At 44.0% G+C, this 6,975-nt stretch overlaps 1 long non-coding RNA gene across 1 annotated transcript; it reads right to left on the reverse strand.

Moving 5' to 3' along the window:
• Positions 1-5,557: 5,557 nt before the first annotated feature.
• Positions 5,558-5,965, reverse strand: LOC119394289 (uncharacterized). The gene is made up of 3 exons (XR_005184098.2): positions 5,901-5,965; positions 5,641-5,701; positions 5,558-5,576 (listed from the first exon to the last, which is right to left on the reverse strand). It is a non-coding gene; the product is annotated as an uncharacterized LOC119394289 (long non-coding RNA).
• Positions 5,966-6,975: the final 1,010 nt, after the last annotated feature.

Raw genomic sequence — 6,975 nt, forward strand, 5'->3', positions numbered from 1 at the left:
TGGCGAAAAATTGCGGATGTCAAACACGAGTGTGCATATAATTAAGCACATGCAAAAATCCACAACAACCCCCTACCCCTCTCCCACGTGTACACACATTGCGCCGAACATTTGCGACGAAATCGGCGTCACAATTTACATTAAATGGCAAGCATTCAGAATTGATGATTGCCTCTTGCTTTCGAGTGAAATGAATATACATAAAACTCCATTTTTACTACGACGAAATAAAATCCCGACACAATGAAAGTCGCAAACACTTCGCAAACAAATATTACGAATAAGCCATGGAGTCAGTCTCGACTGCTTTCTGAAATTGCTACGGATAATAATCGTAAACAAATATTCGCGAAAGCGAGCCACGAGAAAGAAATGAGAAACGCGTATATTTACAAACGCGCAATACCGCGTCGCTGGCGCACGGCGCGCGCTAGCGCATAGACAATTCTATGGCCCGTGCCTACATTATTAATAACGCAGCGCGTGATCGCTGAAATCGGTGACCGCTCGGAACAGTCGAACGACCGCAATCTTTCGCTCGCCGCTTCTTTGCCGATCCGCGAGACAAATAAACGATACGACGGTTTTTTAAGCCTTCGTTTCTTTCGTTTTTTTCCCTAGTTCTTCTTTTGTTTTGTAAGGCGCAATCAATTAGGCAGACGGAATTGCATCCAGTTCGTCACGTAAGCGAGCGGCGACCGAGTTTGATTCCGATGAAGTTGCCCCGCACGACAGCACGAACTCTCGGCCACAACATGCAGACACAATGGAATGGAACATACGAATAGAAAGAAACGATGAATAAGAGACAAATAAAAATTAACAAAAAAAGACGTAGGACAAAAGGAAACGCACCCCCCCCCCCCTTTACTTCATACATACACACAAGGAAGCGCGTGGAAATCGAGCGAGGGACGCATTGATCCCCATGCGATGTTTTCGTCGCAGCCCGGGCGATACGACGAGACTTTCGGTTGCGCCCGCGAAACCCCCTCACCTCCCCGTTCCCCCCCCCCCCCTCCCCCCCCAACACAAGCTCACGGCCCGGACTGCTTTTGCGGCGTTGGCCAAGAGAGATGCTGAGGGCGAGCGAAGGCACCCGGTAAGGTTGGGGAACGGGGAAGAGTGTGTGAGAGAAAGAGAGGGCCAGTACCAAAAAGGAACTCCGCTGCCTGCCGCAGTGGTGGCAAAACAATCGAAGTGGAGCGCGCTGGCGCCGGTGGACGAAAGAGAAACACATGCGCTCGCGCGCACGCCGAGTCGAACACGAAAAGAAAGCAAAACGCGGGACTGAGTTAGAGGGAGAGGGAAATGAGAGAGAGAGCGATATAAGAGAGGAGCGTTACCACTGGAAAGCTTGGGTGAGAGGAGACAGAGCCGTGGAGAGGGTCGAGCTTATCCTTTATTTCTTTTTTTTCTCCTCCTACGCGGAGGGGGGCTTGACTCTATGCAAATCCCCGCGTTTGAGTGACAGGCGATCCATCCATTCAAGAGTGGTCAATGCTCCTCCCCGGCGAGGGGCGAGCGAGTCCCGGCTTGCTTCTGGAAGGTCGTAGGAGCGCCACTCTCCCACCGCCGTAGGAGGCACGCCAGAGACGGAGGGAAGAAAAAAACAAAGCGTCGAAAAAGATTGCAAAAAAGGAAAGCGTGCCTGTTGCGGGAAGGGCGAAAGAACAAAAAGAGAGACGAGGAAAGAAAGAGAGAGATAGGCGGTGGGCATTGAGAAGTGTGGGAGAGGGTACTAAAAGAAACAAAGAGCGGCCTTACGAAAGCGAGCCGTACTGCGAATGAGAGAGAGAAAGGGAATGAGGAAGAAGGAAACGAAAGGCTGCGCTGAGCCGCCGCGAAAGACGACGACGACGACGAAGGGCAGAGAAGCCTCTGACGGACAACGGTCGAACTTCCTTCGTAGATTGATCGCCCGCCGCAATGGAGCGTTTGCTCTTGGCAACATGTACGCGAGACTGTTGGATCGCGGGAACCGAGAAGTTTGTCGTTTTTGTCAGCGGAACTGCTCCGTACGTCATCGCACCAAAATGCATTTTTTAACCCATTCTCCTCTTGTTCAGCTACTCTCGATTGTTTTATTTTATTGCGACGTTAATTAATTTTTCCCGATACTTTCAGACCGGAGTTCCAATTTCTGGTGTTTCAAGCCCTGCTTAAACTCCCCACTATAGTGGCAGTTGCAGGCGAATAAACGCTGCGCGATAAAGAAATATTCGAAACGGAATGCGGCGTATGGCTTAAACCACGCTAGCCCTACTTTTATAGCACACTTTTGACCACTCAATGTACACTGTAAAAAATATTTTGTGAAAAAAACAGAAATTGTCTGGCAGCTCTCTTGCCACAAAATTTCTGTAAAGCTATGTTTTCTATTTTGAAGTTTTCTGTGTTTTAACGGAGTTTTTCCGTTTTACTTTACAGAAGTTTTCTGCATAAACACAATGTTCAGTTTTGTGTTACAGAAAAAACTTGGTTTTCTGTTTTTCTTCTTTCTGTTATTTCACTGTTATTTTCGCTTTTACAGTACAGAAATTTTATGTTTAAAAACATGTTTCAGTTTTCAGACACTGAAAAAAACTGTTTTCTGTTCTCATTTATCTGTTATTTCGCTAATAGTGTCTGTTATCGTTTACAGAAATGTTATCTATAAGTACAATTTCGGATATCGAGTCACAAAGGCTGTGTTTTCTGTTACTGACCTCCTGCTATTTCAATACTGCATTTTAATTCGGGAACATATTTTTTATGCATAAAGATCAACTTATATATATTTTCTTAGAAAAGCATTCCTCAGTATAAAAAGTAGTTATGTCACTTGTACAAGCGATACGCAAAAATATTTTGTTTAGCCAAATGCAATGGCAAAAATACCAATATATTGCGTGTGCATATTCCAAATATATTCAGTTTTTTAAAATAATATCTGGGGTTTTACAAGCCGACACCACGATATGATTATGAGGCGCATCGTAGTGGAGAGCTTAGGAAATTTTGACAATCTGGTGTTTCTAACGTGCACTGACATCGCACAGTACATGGGCCTCTACCATTTCGCCTCTGTCGAAATGAGACCGCCGCGGCCGGGGTCGGACCCGCGGCTTTCGGGTAAGCAGCCGAGCACCGGAACCACTGTACTACCGCAGCGGACATTGTGAACTTCTTGGAGCTACACCCGCGAGGCGTTGCTTCCAGCACTCTAGTAAATAACGCAATAAAAACAGGCACGTTTCAGTAGATTCTCCTTTCATGATAAAAGAAACGAATCTTTATTTAAGCACAGGAAATGCTGCATGTAAACAGCTTCAAAATAATGAAAACTGCGTACATGTTGTCACCGTAGATTCAAACCGGTTTGGAAAATGTGTAGATATACCGTATTTACTCGAATCTCGGCCGGCCCTGATTATAAGCCGACCCGCAAAATTCGCAAGGCCAGAAAAAAAAAACTTAATCATTGTACCCGAATCTAAGCCGACCCCCCCCCCCCCCCCACTTTCGCACATCGTTTTTTCGAAAAAAAAAAACATCGTCTTACATTCGAGTAAATACCGTATATTCATAATGACACTGCAAATTTTTCCTTGTAGCACTTAGCATTCATAGTCTCGCAGAGGTTTGATTAAATTGGTCTTTGTGGTGTGAGGCGGCGCTGCTTCCTTAACTTCTCGACCTTGCTCCCTTTGTCAGGGTTGACTGCTGCGGCTGCCCTAAAAACGAAGAATGGTATTTTTAGGTGCACCGGGATGTTGCATGACTATGCTGAACATAATGGACCACACTGAGAACAACATTGATTATGTTGGTAGAGCGCTCGGGAAACCCTCGCATTGCCTCTTTAAGGTGTGTGTGGAATCAGTTAAAAAATAACCTCACGATCCAGATGGAGATTCATTTCTATAAAATTGCATTATGGCTCATACAATGCCATTTATTGCAGTGTAAGGACTTTAAAGGAAATAATGCTCCTCACAGAGCAAGGTTCATGTGCTTTTAAACACTCACCCAAATACAATAAAAACTCATTAATTCGGATTTCACGGGTCCGGAAAAAACGTCTGAATTAACCGAATACCCAATTATCGAGAGTATCAAGAAAAAAATAAACAAATGACAATTATATCAATGCATTTTCTTTTCCTTGATGAATGCGCAAATCCAGTACCTATTTTGCATAGGAGTAAAAGCCACAATTCCTGTAATTAGGTTCATCGTTCACAATGAGACCGCGGTCCAAGACCCCGTGTATTAAGCCGAAACGTTTTCTCAACCCATCCCTTATTACGTACCTCTTCGAGCAACACCACCACGCCCACGTGATGATCATTTTGTCGCCGAAAAATTGGCCGGCAACTGATCGTTTGTCCATCGGAATGTAAGAAGCGAGTTTTATGTGGACTTGCGGAGTGCCGCTGAAGGTCCTCACTTTCAACAGCTTCCATCATGTATGAGCTTTGTGACATTGTGCGCGCATAGCCCAAAGTCAAAACAAAGCTACCATGCTATTAAACAAAACAAAGGTGTTATTAAAGAATGCATGTGCTTGCTGGGACCCGAGAACACCACCGAACTATCCGATTTTTCAAGTGCACACGCATGATTGCATGGAAGGCACTATGGGTTTCACAATTTAGATCTGCTAAAAATTACACTGAAACCATTGTAGCGCGATAGACCCGGACAAAGTGGATGATGGGACACCACGGGCACAATTTTCACCACGGATTTTATGGCATTGCCCCAGACAATCAGAGAAAGGACATACTCATCCTAAAGCGCATGCGTGCATATGTTCTCCATTGCAAACAATAAGAGATATGAAAAAGTCGTGTGTAGCTATAGATGCCAAATAAACTTATAGACGTGTCGCTGATGCAATCTGTGCCCATTTTGCTTACAGAGAATTCTCGCTTGATTGCACCAATCCTCGTCGGTCTTTTGTTTATTGTGTCTCTTTCTCTTTCTGCGTTGTGCTCACAATTATGGTATACCAACTAGCCCGGACACACACCTTGCTCCGGCAGCAGAACTGCATAAAAAAGTGCTATCTCTTATTTAAATGAATGAAACTTTTCATGTTACTTGGTGCCCCTTCGAAATCCTCATTAAACAGTGATTAAAAATACTTCACACGTCAACCGTTCCATATACTAACGTTATTACTTAAAATCTTTCATGACCGCTCAGGATTCCCGTAGACAGTTTTACACTTAAGCTGAACATTTCCATTTAGTCATACCCTCCATCAGAACCCTCATTGACTTAGCCAAGTGGGAGTGTAGTATCAGATATTGGAAATTCCTCAGTACTTGTCTACTTTTGTACTAACTAATGTGGCTTTATCCAAGTTAGTTGCATGAATCTCGTTGAAAAAGTCAGAAAAATCACATTAAGTTTTACCTTTGTGTGAACACCAGGGTTAGGCTGACCTCCTTGCGGTATTCAATAGTAAAGGCGAAGTGTGCAAAGAACATCAACTTGAATGCCTGGCACCGTGTGGTGGATTCGATCACAGCATGGGTATCAATCATCACAGATGGTAAATGCCCCAGCAGTCAGAAAGTTCTCTCCTGGAACAAAATATTTCCTGTTTAGAAATATTCGGCAATATATTGCAAGTATCCATAACAATACCTTTTGCAATGATGAAAGGGGAGCACGGCACGTCTCCGACGTGATCTTCACTTGTGCTTGCCTGCAATAATAAAAGTTATGAAGTTAATTATGCGATAAGTAGCCACAAATCTCCTGTACTCTGGAGTTCAAACAAGCATACGAAGACAATTAAAAAGTTAGACAATATTTTTTATTGAACTACAGACATTGTAGATGTGATATAAAATAAAAGCAGCGAACAATTTGAGGAGCAGGTCACTGTCAAATAATTCTCTTACCTTCTGGTAGCTCGAGATGCAGCACCACCTTAGGGCACTATAGCATCAGTGCCAACTTAGTGTAATCGTCTTAGTGCAGGTAATTTGGGCTTCCATGACACAAAACCATATAAATCCTTTTGGACTCTTCGTTTGCTTTACAGTCCTATTTTCGTCCTCGGTATCTCGTAGCACTAGCTCAGAGAAGGAACTCTCGGAACACTTTTCTGTGCTGTTCCAATGGGCACTTCATGCAGAATGCATTCATCTTTTTGTGCAGTGCGGCATACTTGATGAAACGTGGCACAGACGTCTTGGTGGTACCACAGAGACTGCAGACATACATCGCTGAAGTAAATAAAAAACTGCAATTACCGAAAGAAATAGAAAAGTCTGTTATAACGGTAAGCACTTCTTTAAAGCTCTAAAGAGAAAGGAAAGGAGGCTAATGCCTGACTGTAACAAACATTTTTGCCAATTCAGAGAGAATGAATCTTTAACATTAAATGCTATACCTAATTGAAACATATTCATAATGCTTTCAAAAAGCCTTTAAAGGCATGCGCATTTGCACGGACGTCAGGCTAAGCATGCAGACGAATAACACCAGAGCACGTGGGCGCGCTCAGTGAACCTCCATTGCAGAAAGTGTTTACGCAAGGAATCAACAATGCATGCGCAATGACGTTCGCAATGACGGTTGCTTCGCGTCGACTATTTCATTATTTAGGCTAGCGAGCCACCAAGTTGCGATTTCCGTCACACTTTTTCGTTACCAGGAATCCATTTATAAAGGGCACGTGGTGGGGAAATCTGTCCAATGATCTTTATCAATCTGGGAAAACTTGCCGCCTGAGATGGAGCAAAATGTCCTTCGTTTTATGAAAAGGAGAGGGTCAACTAGGTTTTTATTTTTACTGAAAAACTCCTTCGAGTTGGGCTAAGCCATTGGGCCAGAAGACGAGTTGCACCTGCCTGCAGGGCCGTAGCCAGAAATCCTTTTCGGGGGAGGGGTTCAACCGCTCTTTATGTATGTTCGTGCGTGCATATTTAGACATGCAAAATCAACAATTAATTGTGGGGGGGGGGGGGGTTG

This window comes from Rhipicephalus sanguineus, chromosome 5, assembly GCF_013339695.2.
Source record: "Rhipicephalus sanguineus isolate Rsan-2018 chromosome 5, BIME_Rsan_1.4, whole genome shotgun sequence".
Classification (NCBI taxonomy): Eukaryota; Metazoa; Arthropoda; class Arachnida; order Ixodida; family Ixodidae; genus Rhipicephalus; species Rhipicephalus sanguineus.